Consider the following 13899-nt stretch of genomic DNA (forward strand, 5'->3'; position numbering starts at 1 on the left):
TAGTTAGGGTTTTGAACTGAAGCCTATGGGCAATAGGAAGGCAGTGAAGGGCCTGGCAGAGAGAAGAGGCAGGGGAATAATGGAGGGATAGTTGGATTACTCTGGCAGCAGAGTTTAGGATTTGAGTGTACTAGATGGGAGGCCAGAGAGTAAAAGGTTGCAATAGTCTAGGTGAGAGATCATGAGGGCGTGCACAAAAATTTTTGAGTTGTAGTGGGCAGGAGGAGGCAAGGGCTTGGATATGTAGCTTGAAAGAGAGGGCAGAGTTGAGTATCACCCCGAGGCCAGGAACATGCGGGAATATTTGTCCCGGTGTGCCGTCCCGGCATTACACAGGCACGTGTCCCACAACATTACCCGTGCCCTCAACAATGCTGTTAATGGGAAAGTCCACCTAACCACGGATATGTTGTCAAGTGCTTGTGACCAGGGATGGTACATCTTGCTGACGGCACACTGGGTTAACATAATGGAAGCCGGGACCCAGTCAGACCTTGGGAAGGAACACGTCCTCCCAACGCCAAGGATTGCGGGCCCTACATCAATCAGGGTTGCCCCCACTGTGTACAGCTCCTGCATCTCATCTTCCTCCTCCTACTTTTCAGCATCCATGTCTGAAATGAGCACATCATTCACAAGCTGGAAGTACTGCAGCACTGCCAAAGCAAAGCGGCAACAGGCTGTGCTTAAGCTAATTTGCTTAGGTGACAAACATCACAATCGTGAAGAGTTGTTGACAGCTCTGAAAGAGCAGGCAGATGTGTGGCTGACACCGCTGAATCTCTAGCCAGGCATGGTTGAGTGTGACAATGGCAGGAACCTGGTGGCGGCTTTGAGGCGAGGCAAACTGAAACACGTACCATGCCTGGCCCATGTGCTGAACCTCGTTGTTCAACATTTTCTAAAAAGCTATCCGGAGTTGCCGTATCTGCTGGTTAAAGTGCGCTGCCTGTGTGCACATTTTAGAAGTCAGCTACAGCTTCAGCCACCCTTGCCGTGCTTCAGCACCGATTTCAGATTCCAGCTCACCGACTGGTGTGTGATGTCCCCACGCCTTTGAACTCTACATTGCATATATTAGAAAGGATTTGTGAGCAGAAGCGGGCAATTGTTGAATATCAGCTTCAACACGGCCATCGTTTTTCAGGTTTGACTCCACACATAAGACCTCAGGAGTAGACATGGATGTCAGACATATGTTGCATCCTCCAAAACTTTGAGGAGTCCACCAAGATTGTGAGCGGAGATGACGCCATAATTAGCATCACCATCCCGCTCATCTGCATTCTGAAAAGCTCTCTGGTCACAATGAAAGAGGAGGCATTGCAGGCGGAGCATGAGGACATGGATCAAGGAACCATACAGGGTGATTACACACTGCCCAGCCTCGTGTCATCCCTTCGTGGATTGGTTGACAATGAGGAAGAGGAAGAGGAGGAAGAACAGGAGCTATTTTCATGCACTATAGACGGGACTACAACCACAACTGTCAAAGCGTCTGTTCAGCGTGGATGGCCTGAGGACAGGGAAGAATAGGAAGAGGAGGAGGAGGACACCGTGGTCAGTTGTCCTGTTGGTGAGGACACGGAAGGCTTGCCTGTTACCAGTCTGGCACGCATGGCTGACTTTATGTTGCGCTGCCTTTCCCGTGACCCTTGTATTGTCAAAATATTGGGTACCAGTCATTACTGGCTAGCGACACTTTTAGACCCACGGTACAAGGATAACTTTCAATCTCTTGTTCCAGAGGTAGACAGGTGTACCAAAATGGTGCAGTACCATAGGGACATTGTTGCAGAATTATTAAAAAAATTCCCATCTCAAAACGCTGGCAGCAGAGATAACAGTTCGTTGGCCAACCAAGCAGGACAGGCGAGACAGACACGAGTCCACTCTAGCAGAGGCAGGGGAACACTGACAAAGTTCTGGGACAGTTTTATAAGACCCTCCCATCGCTCATGTAATCTCACAAGGAATGTAATCTTTTCTAAGATGCTGAGGGAGTACCTTGCTAACCATACCAACGTCCTCCGTGATTCCACTGTGCCTTTTAATTATTGGGTATCCAAGCTGGACATGTGGCATGAGCTGGCTCTCTACGCTAGCGTTTTGTCCGAGCGGGATTTTAGTGTAGCTGGTTGCATTATCACAGATAAGCGCATTCGCCTTTCTATGGAAAATGCAGACAGGCTGACTCTTATAAAAATGAACAAGGGATGGATTGGGCCGGACTTCTTGACACCACCAAATGATGACAGCAAAGCATAAACTCCAATATCGTGTCTTCTTGGGAGGTGTATTCCCATGCACCTCTTCACAACCAAACATGGATATATGCTTCCTGATTTTTTCTAGTTGGTGTACTCCTCCTCCTTCTCCTCATCCTCACCGTCCACCACCATTTGAAAACCAGGGTGAATGTATTCAGTCATGCTCCGGCCACTCTATGTTTTGGCAAGGGTGTTATGATGCCCGTCACCAAAATACAAAAAATATGTACACCCTCAAGGAGAAATGTTTGCCAGCCCATACACTAAGTGAAATTGGGCCTATTTTTTAATTAGGCCTTCCTCCAAGTCTCATCATCCACCGCGACTAAATCAAAAGGGTTTATGTGTTCGGTGCAGCTACAGCCAGGTCGAATTATTAACAAGGGTGGGTAGTTATGCTGTGCTAAAATACTTGTTCTGAAAACAGTTGAGGTGTACCCCACAGGGGAAATATTTGCCAGCCCATACACTAAGTGTATGGGCATTCCAAGTCTATGAGACTGCTCCTAGACATCGTGCCTATTTTTAATCAGGCCTTCCTCCAAGTCTCATCATCCACCGCCACTAGATCAAAAGGGTTTACATGTTCCATGCTGCTACAGCCAGTGTCAGATTCCAAACAAGGGTGTGTGGTTTTGCTGGTCGTAAAATACTTGCTATGGAAAAGGTTGAGGTGTACCCCACAGGGGAAATGTTTGCCAGCCCATACACAGTGTATGGGCATTACAAGTCTAGGAGACCCGCTCCTTTTTAATGGGACATTTTTGGTTAAGAGGTCCTCCTCCATGTTTCTTCCAAAGGGGGATTGGGGTTATTGCAATGCATATGACTTGGTAGCAGGGCAGGCCTTGCAGTCAATACATAAGAAAAGAGTTTGGGATTACAAAATGAATAATGTGAAGTGGATTTTCAGGTAACCATCCAGTACATGGCTTGAAAAGCTTGTTGGGTTTCATGTAACTTTGGGGCAAGCCAGGCCTTGCATTCAATGCAACATTTTTTCAAGAAGCTCTCCTGAACCTCTCGTGAAAGGGGTATTGTGGTACGTCGTAATTCTTGGCAGCCCATCCACTCACTGCATAGGCAATTACAGTTTAGGAGACCCACTGTTTAATAATGGCCCTTTAAGAAAATCAATGCTGCCTGATGCCCGGGTAAAGATAGGCTCTGTGACTTTAAGAGTCCCTCCTTCATAAATGAAACAAGATGGGTTTGCTTATGTGTCACACACCACATGGCCAGCTAGGTACAATGACATTTCCCAGTGAATGCATTTGTATTGGTTAAAAGCAATGTTAAAGTTGAAAAACGCTTAAAAAATGCTGCATCTGAACATAGCCCAAATGGTGAAGGAACATTTTGGTCTGGGGTTATTTATTTTGCCTTATATACAAGTCATTAACCCGGAAAGGATGTACCTTAACATATTTCCCAGCAAAATCCGTTTTGGTTTCGTTTTGGTATGTTTTTTTTGTTGCACCGGTAAAAATGGCATGAAACTCTGACAACATTGGTTAAAGCTATGAACTAGGAGTCAGAAATGCTTCCAGGGGCGATCCCCATAATGTCCCTGTGTCCTTTGAGCAGTGTTTCCATCATTTTCAGATGGTTTTAGACCTTAAAAGGACTCCCGGAGGGGATTGCGGTAAAAATGTTCGGGTCTCCCATAGACTTACATTGAGCTCATTGATCTGTCCGAGTACCCGAGTATTCCAATTTGCTCGACCCGAGCAACAAGCACCCAAGCATTTTAGTGCTCGCTCATTACTATTCAACTACCTTTTCTCATAGATGCATTGACAGTTCTTTTGCTTTCCCCATGACTCACAATGCAGAAACTTCAGTGACTGGATGGAAGATGCAAGAGTCTGTCTGGATCCCAGAAACTCACTCAGCTTTTATGCGCATATACTGATTACAAGAAAACAGAAACAGGTCACAGGTGAGGATGTTACCTTTCATAGTCATTCAAACCCATTTGTGTCAACTTTTGTGCATGTTATCAGGCCAAAATTACCAGGGTATGGGGAGGCGCAGCCAAGGCAACCCCAGATGTACGTTCATCTATACCCTCAGGCATGATAAGAAGAGAGACTATCTTCTGATGTTTTGGAGACACAGTGAGAGTAAGAGGTATAGTTTGATGGGAAATCAGGGTTGGTAAAACAGACCCATTAGCCACCTGAATGGACATTGGCTTAGGAAGCAACACAACTGGAATTGCATGCTGTTGGGCGAATGTGGCAGACATGAAATTGCCCTCTGCCCAGAGTCCATGCAAGCCTCAGCATTGAGAGTTGTTGACCCAAACATTAAAGAAACCCCAAAGGCCAATTTGGGGGACACATCAACTGGAACCAGTGAACCTCTTCCTAAAGCCACTGGATGCTGTGACTCCCTCTGTTTAGGAGATTTATTAGCAGTATGACCGGTCTGCCTGCAGGCAAAACAGGTTGGTTGAGGAAGTACTGATCGGGTGTTAGATTCCGCCCAGGAGATATCCATGGGTTCTACAGGGTCATCAACCTGATTTGGAGGACTCATGGGATTAGCAAAGTTTGGAACCAACAGAATCCCAGAACTACTCAGAGCTCGCTCCAATCCCTGTTCAACACACCAGAGATCTATGCAAGTGGATACGGATACTAACTCCTCAAGAGTAGTGAGAATCTCTCTAGTGGCCAAAGCATCCCTGATATGATCCGCTAAACCCTTCCAAAAAATAGGTCTCAAAACCTTATCAGACCACTCCAAGTTGGAAGCCAGAGTACGGAATTGGATGGCAAATTGGCTGACCATAGAAGAACCCTGAGTTAATGCCAGGAGTTGGAGTGTGGTATCATGTGTAACTTGTGGCTCCAAAAAGACCTCTTTCAGAGCACCCAAAAAATGAGAGGCAATAAGGATCAGTTGATCACCTCGTTCCCATAACGGCATAGCCCACTCCAATGCTCTGCCTGACAAAAGGGAAATAACAAATCCCACCTTGGTTCGCTCAGTTGGGGATCGTGCAGCCAGTAACTCCAGATGAACTGAGCACTGATTTACGAAACCTGTGCAGGCCCTGCTGTCCCCAGAAAATTGTTTGGCAGCAAACAACACGGTACAGATGGAACAGAGACTGCAGCAGAAGCCATAGTAGCGGCTTTGCTGGCTGCTTGTGTTGCCACTGCGTTAATATCCACAGCTGTAGACGTCCGCTCAAGAGTGGACAACCTGCTCCGTAGCTGCTGGATATACCGCTTGAGTTGCTGTTCGTCCGCCATTGCTAGCCAGACCCTGGCACTAGTATACTGTTAGTGTTGGCAAATCGCACTAAATAAAATAAATAATAAAGTGCGATCACAACCCAGGGTCCACCGTGCAGAGATGTAGAACTGCTGCTAATGTGAACAATGACGAAGTAAAGACAGCGAGCGAACTCCTTAGTGGGACTGCATTAACTCCACGCAGTATGATAAGAACGCACAATACTCAGCTCTGCTAGCTTCATAGAGAGGTAGAGCTAAAGGTTGAACTCGCTATGTAACTGACCCATGCCAATCGCACACGTGGCCAAAGCAGATGCTGAGTCAAAAGAAAAAGCTAAACTGACGCTAGCTACAAAAGACCCTGTTGACTTCACAGTGGAGGACAGCTCTTTGGTTGGTACTTTCTCTGTAACTCGTCTGTGCTAACCGCACACAAGACAGAAAGAGATGCTAAGCCAAACGGGTACAAAAAGCTCTAACTGGCTAAAACCCAGGCGGTAAATAACACACACGTACAGTCAGAATGGTAGCATATCCACTCACATACCAACCATGAATGATACTAGCACACCGACATGCACCTCAGAGAGCTTTTTATACACTAAGCTCATGTCCAGTCGGACAGAACCTTGCCTAAAGACCAATCCGGAGCTGCCACATCACCAGAGCAGCTGACTTCCGAGCACCAATGAGAAGGAGTCACATCACGGACATGCTCAGTAAGGTGATTTCTGGACTTAGACTCCAGAGGACAAGTCTGCACCTGTTTATCACTGGTTACCATTGATTTAGCTGAAGAGGCAGCAGTAGCCAAGTGCATACCATGAGCCTGAGCAAGACACCAGGAACAAGGTCCATGCTGAGCAACAATTGCAGCGCCGAACCAGACAAGTATTGGGATCTATCCTGTGCAGCGGTAGGATTCCGATGCCTAACACAAACTTTTACATTTTTATTTAAAAATATCAAACTCAAATTTCACAGTTTTATAAAAACCCTGTCTCGTCTAACTGTGTGCCAAACAACAGCAGCTGTGGGTGCTTCTAAGCAGCCGTCTAGCACTCTGAAAATGAAAACGGTGAAGGCCCATAAAGCAAAAGAAGGCGATAAGAAGATAGTAAAGCGTTTTCAAGTTGCCCTTTCATCAGTTCGAAATGTAATTAAGAAATGTAAGTTGACAGGTCTGGAATACCAGGCAAAATTTCAGTGAGAGCTGCTTGTAGGATCATTAGAGAGGCAAATCAGAACCTCCGCTTGACTGCAAAAGATCTTCAGAAACATTTAGCAGACTCTGGAGTTGTGGTATATTGTTCTACTGTTTAGAGACACCTGCACAAATATGACCTTCATGGAAGAGTCTTCAAAAGAAAACTCTCCTGTGTCCTCACCATAAAATTGATGCAAACATAGCACCATCTATAAAAAATCTGAAGTTGAAAAGAGGATGGCTTCTACAAATGAATAATGATTCTAAACACATGTCAAAATCCACAATAGACTACCTCAAAATTTGCTTGCTAAAGGTTTTACAATGGCCCTCACAGTCACCTGAACTGAAGATCATTGAAAATCTGTGGCTGGACCTCAAATTAGCAGTGCATGCAAGACGACCAAGGAATCTCACATAACTGGAAGAATTTTCCAAGAAAAAATGGGTGAAATTACCTCAAGAATTTCAAGAATTGAAAGAATCTTGGCTGGCTAGAAAAAGCATTTACAAGCTATGATACTTTCAAAAAGGGGTGCTACTATGTACTAACAATGCGGGGTGACCAAACTTTTGCCTCGGCCCATTCTCCTTTTTGCAATTTTTAAAATGTAAAAGATATATATTTTTTCCTAAAATACAAAGGAAATGTGTCATCTTTAACTTTAGGCTTTGCAGAAATCATTTCATCTTAATCTTGCTTAACTGTTCATAATAACAGTAATTTTGACATGCCACTGTAAAATCTAACTCTTAAAGATTTCCAGAACATGACACAGTTAAATGACTACTTATAATTCACCTTAAATAACACAACTCAGTGACACAAGAGAGTAAAAACTGCCCTCAGATGTATTCCTGGCAGCCCTTCTTTATCCACCCACTTTTAAAACTTGCATTCCATCAAATTTTTTACATGGCCAAAACTTTCAGGCCACATCACAAGACTTACAGCAGTCAAGCTTCCATTACACACAGGACATTAATTTCTCCTAGCTGAAATTCAACTTACTGTTGTCTGACACAGCTTTAACATTTACCAGGTTTGAAGTCTCCCAACACCCCACTAACATTGGCTCCAATCTAAGCCATCAAAGACTCCTCAGAGTGGACAGCATATATGGTTGCCAACATGCTTAGCGCAGACTACTTCAGGTACTGCACAAAATGGGCTTTGCCATTGATAAGAATCTCAGCTCACTACTCTAGCAGTTCCCTATACTAAGCTGAGATCATCATTTTCTTTTCTGTGACATTATGCTGGTCTCTCTAGGCAAAATAACATCACTAGGTAACTCACTACGCTGTGAATACACTGGCTACTCATCACACTGGGGTCTCCAGCTTGCTGCTTCTCTCACAAAGAGCAATCTTCATCTTGTCTCCAGCCTTTGCCTCCAGCTAAGTATCACCATCATAATAGACAAGCCTAATTCCTAAGGGTCCCGTTTCACTTAGCGATGCACCAGCGATCCCGACAATGATACGACCTGGTAAGGATCGCTGGTACATCGCTAAATGGTCGCTAGTAAGCTGCCAAACTGGCAGATCTCTTCAGCGACGCAGCAACGATCTGGCGATCCGTATAACGACCTCGGCGGTCGTTGGTACCTTGTCACACAGCAGCTTTTCTGATGATTCCCGCCTGCGTCCCTGAGTTCTGCGTTGCCAACGAGGTTGCTCATCGGGGTCAAACACAGAGGTGCACGCTGGCCAGCGGGACACCGACGATGAAAAAATGGCCCAGTACATTCGAGCATGATCAGCGATATCCAGCGGGGGGGCCAGTCGTCGTTGCGTTTCACATGTAGCGAGATCGCTGGCGAGGTCGCTGTGGCATCACAAAATTGGTGACGCTTCAGCGATCTCGCTATTTGAGATGGGGGCTTAACAATCACACAAACTGCAGGTCTTTTTACCTCAATGGGCCATGCACACTCAATGCTTGGTGCTTATCAGTGTTGTAGCACAACATATCAGCATTACAACACAAACACCTATGTCCTGAATAACAGCTCCTAATGTCATTTATTGCTGTGGTCAAGGTGGTGCTTCTGTTTCCAATAGACTGTAACTGTACTGTATGTGACTGAATAGATAACACAAAACCTTGGCTAACGGTAATCTCATGGACTGGGATTGAGCTTTCAAATTTATGGAAGCAATCTCTGAACTGCATTTGTTATATATTAAAGATTTATATAATACAAGCAACAAACTTTATTAGATGTATTATAATCTCTGTACCACTATTTCACTTTATGAAAAGTAGCTTATATGCAGTTTAAAGTTTCTTATTCAGCTAACCAGTATACTGCTCAGAATGATGAAGGGTAAAAAGCTCAAAGCAGTGCTGTCTGCGGGTGGATCTCTGGTTTGGCTGGTAAGAGCTACTTTGCATAATTTCTTCCCCATGGAGCGAGCATTGCCTTGAAAATTTGTCTTGATTCTGAATTGTGCCTCTTCAAAAAGAAGCAGTATTGCCCTTGAGCTGCATTTAAGCTTTCTTATCCTGCTATGTACTGATGAGGGGTAAAAACCCCAAAACATATACTGTCTACAGATGGGTCTCTTTCTGGTTAGGTTGGTTAGAGCTATTTTCTCTTTTTCCTTTGGTGCATTGCCCTGAAAATAAATCTCCATACCAAGTTTAGTATCTTCAATGAAAGTCTTAATGAGAGCCAGTACCCCTTTTAATTCTGTCACTTTAACATAGATATATTGTACATGGGCAAACCAATGTTATTTTCTACTGTCATCTGCCAAGCTTTCAATAACAAAAATACTAGACAAAAACGTGAGGATTACTGTCCTTTTCTACTAGGCAGCAGAAATTAAATTTAATAGTACTAATAGATTGTAAAGGTCAAGTATGTCAGAACAGGTTGATTGCTAATGTCCCTCAAACCTTACTAACTCTAACTGAGAATTCGGATCATTGAAGAGCTCAGCTAACACTGATTGATTTGTCAGTGTGGTTGTAGCAACTATAAGGGTACTCAGTGACTGGAACAATGCACCTCATTTAACTGTCTATGAATAGTTCTGAACCACAGAGGTCCTTCTTTCTAATCAGTCTGCTCTATTTAACAACCTTAACACTTTCCGTTATCACAAAAAATGTTTTGAGATTTCCTCTTAACCCAAAGTTCGAAAACATGATAACAAAATTCAATCCGATTTTAACCTCATCTTACCATCTTACCAGTCATTTTTCTTCATTAACTCTCTTAACGATTTAGTTGTCACAAATACTGGCAATTTGGAGCTTAGTCCCAGAAAAAAGCTTTTGCATGCAAAACAACATTTACATTGGAAATGTAATATTTTGTGCCAAGTTTAATTTAATTAAAATGAATGTTGTTTTCACAGAGAAAATGTTTTAATCAAATTCATATTTTTATAAGATGGAAATTACACATCTTGATTTGTGTCTGCAATGAATAACTAGGATGTTAACCAAGTTATGAGAGTTATTATCACCACTTAATCTAAACATGCAATATACAGTAGCATGCATTATAACTATCAGCATCAAATAATTACACTGAAATTTGACATGCATTTTGCTAATAATCAGTGATTGGCAGGCAAAGTCTATGGAGCCATGGAGGATTTAAATTCTACTTTGGCTAATTCCTTATAATATAAAAATTGGTCAAAATACAAGGGTTCTTGCAACAGAATAAAGAAAAGATCTGTATACTGAAATTGAGTATTCATTGTAATTGATATGGTTTTGTTCCCTGATGTACATATAGTGGTTCTATACTGGACAACTTTCTAGACTGGTTACTTCTTTCATTATGCACTTGTGATCTTTAATTCTAATGGCTTTCATCTGCCAAAAAATATATACCCTTTATTCAAGCATTGCCCTAGACAGCGGCCTCACCTGCCTATCATCTTATAGAACACGCTATCCCTAAAGGATAAATCAACTCTTGTAGATAGATTATGAAGCAACAGAACTAACACATTTTACATTTTTCTTTTCTTTACATCATTAACATCTGGACCTTACATAATGTAAGCAGGCCCGGATTGGTAATATGCCCAACTGGGCATTACCCGCTGGGCCGCTGTCATGTGGGCCACGGGCGGCAGCGCCCGCTCATCTGGCCGCTTGCCAGCTGATGCGGCCACTGGCCTGGCTGTTGTTCCTGAGGGCACAGCGGTTATAATTTCCAACCCTGCCGGGATTAAATTTCTATCCCGCACTGCAGGGAGATAAGCCGCCACGCCCCCCCACGCACCCCATCCTCGCCCTAGCATGAGACCTCCCCACTGCAGCCACTCATGGCGTCGCTTGCCTGCTCTCTTCTCTGTACACAGGGCCTGTGATGAGGTCACAGGAGGGGAGTAGTCAGGGGTCACATGATCAGGAGCCTTTGTCCAGACCCCTGATCATGTGACCCTTGATTCCGCCCCTCCTGTGACCTCATCACAGGTCCTGTGTGCACAGCCCTGCCTCTTGGTGTCTGCAGGACTCTGCTGTGCAGGTTGTCATGGTGCTGGATGAGGGAAGTATGTGTGGGGTCAGGAGGGGTTTACAGTGTAGATGTAGCAGAGCTGTGTGTGTATGAGGTGTACGGAGCGGAGCCGTGTGTGTACAAGGTGTACGGAGCAGAGCTGTGTGTGTATGAGGTGTACGGAGCGGAGCTGTGTGTGTACAAGGTGTACGGAGCAGAGCCGTGTGTACGAGGTGTACGGAGAGGAGCCGTGTGTGTACGAGGTGTACGGAGCTGAGCCTAATGTGTACGGAGCATACAAAGCGGGCTTTTCCCACGGACACAGGAGTACACGGCGGAGCCCCGAGCAGCATTTTAAAACTCACACATGACGTTCCACCGGAAGTGATGTGCTGGAAGCTGACTGGAAATGAGATAATTTCATGAGGAGATTGTAACGGAACTAGGAATGCTTCAGATCCATCACCATGTCCTCCGACAGTGCAGACAGCGGGATCACCTTGAAATCGGGGATGCCGGCCATGTGAGCAGATCATGATATGTCCTGCATTGGGAGGCTCAGGTGGGCACTGCAATGGGAGCCGGGCTGCTATAGTATCTTTATAGAATCTTTCTTTATTTCTTTCTCTCTTTTTCTTTCTTTCTCATTCTCTCTTCTGTCTTTCCCTCATTTTCTTTCTCTCTCTCTGCTCTTTCTTTCTCTCTCTAATCTTTCTTTTTTCTTTCTTTCTGTTTTTTTTCCCTCTCTTTCTTTTTCTTTCCTTCTTTCTTTCTTTCTTTCTTTCTCTCTCTTCTTTCTCTGTCTCTCTCTGTTCTTTCTTTCCCCTCTTTCTTTCTCTGTTCTTTCTTTCTCTCTCGCTCTCCTTTCTTTCTCTCTGTTTTCTTTTTTCTCTCTCTCTCTCTGTTTTCTCTCTTCCTTAGTGCCAGTCAGTGTGCCCATAATGCCAGCCACTGTGCCCTCAGTACCAGTCAGTGTGATCAGCAGTGCTAAATGGGTGCGGTTGGGCGTGGACATGGGTGTGACTAGTTGCGAAATGGATATGGCCGGGGCGTGGCCTAAAATTTGCAGCGACGCGCTGTGCACGCCACAGTCTATGTCCCTCTTTCCCTTCTTCAAAAGTTGGGAGGTACTGTATGATAGGGGCAGCTATGACCAGGGGGTCTGGTTGCTCACTGGATAGCAGTTCTGCCAGGAATTCTGTCACCATGTGTACAAAAGGGGACAGAGCTTTGGGAGGAGTACTGTACCTGAAAGCAATAAATAGGACTGAGCTGAAATACTGGGCACAGCTGTGACTACATGTTATATAGTCATGTTAATCTCCTCTCACTTCTTGTAACCTACAGGTGTACAAAGATATTATATAGTCACCATGTGACTAGTGGGCCTGTGTAACTTCAAATGCCAGGGCTGAATTTTAGTCCCAGTCCGCCCCTGAATGTAAGTATAGTTGGTGCCACATATAGCCACATAGCTTTTATAGAACTGCACTGTAAAATGGCAATATAACATAAAAACATTTAAAGCACAACTGTAATGTTAATTTTTATTTCATAAATCAATAATGCACATAAAAAGAGGCAACTTTGTAATAAATCTTATCAGAGAAATCTGCCTCTTTCTCCTTCAGGAGAAACTAATAAATGAAGACTTTTAATACCAGCTGAACTGAGTCACTTGTGCTCCATATGGCCGATCTATTTTACTTTTATCCTGTCTGATCCTCTCTTGAGGTACCCGGCCGGGGCTGCAGCGGACCATCCTCATTGTATCTACTCCCACCGCCAGCCTGGCACTCCCTTTGAAGCCGCCTACCTGACTCTGTCCTTCTCCTTCAGGACTGATCATTCTTTTTCAAAATTATCAAATCCTGTGTAAAATATGTATTCAGTGAAGACAGATTATTACATTACTGAGATAGGAGATGCAGCTGCTAAATATAAGATTTTGTGTATACAGGAGGAAAGGGAGAGGAGGGAAGGGTTTTGTCTCTAGCTGCTCCCTTCTCTTTCTTCGTTTCCTTTACATAGAAGATATTGGTCAAATTCTATCTCAGGAATGTAATAATATGTTTTCACTTAATGCAGATTTAACCCAGAAATTGAGAATTTTGAAAATGAATGATTAGTCCTGAAGGTGAAAGAGCAGATTTCTTAGATATGTTACAAAGTTGCTTATTTTTCCATGTACTATTGATTTATAAAATAAAAATTGAAACGACAGTTACACTTTAAGTAAAGGTTTTTTAGTTGAACATTTACTTGTAAAAATAAATAATATATTCCATTTCATCAAGTTGTTAAAACATTAGGCCATTCATAAAATAATTTCATACTTTTCACTGTTTTTAGTGCCAGATAAATTGCTATGGAAGCAAATTATTAATTTATTAAAAATTTAAAAGACAAATTAATCACTGGATATTATTTGCTACATTCATTATGGGGCAGACCATATAAACATTTGTGCATAAATAAACCAAAATGAATGTAATAAAATCTTTTTTATTAAATAATTATAATTAATTAAAATGTAATATATTACAGTTAAGCCAAAGTATGGTACCATATATCAGTCTCAAGAATGCAAAAATGTATATCTATATAGTTGTTTGATTATGCTATTCAGCTCAACATTACAACATTGCTAAACACTGTAGCAGCTGTGCTAGTAACCGCAGTTAGAGTCACAGAATATG

At 43.4% G+C, this 13899-nt stretch overlaps 1 protein-coding gene across 5 annotated transcripts in view; it reads right to left on the reverse strand.

Moving 5' to 3' along the window:
* Positions 1 to 13899, reverse strand: part of SOX2 (SRY-box transcription factor 2) — a 1445341-nt gene that overhangs the window by 436704 nt on the left and 994738 nt on the right. The window lies entirely within an intron of this gene.

This window comes from Dendrobates tinctorius, unplaced genomic scaffold (assembly GCF_039654945.1).
Source record: "Dendrobates tinctorius isolate UK_male_01 unplaced genomic scaffold, ASM3965494v1 ptg000060l, whole genome shotgun sequence".
Classification (NCBI taxonomy): Eukaryota; Metazoa; Chordata; class Amphibia; order Anura; family Dendrobatidae; genus Dendrobates; species Dendrobates tinctorius.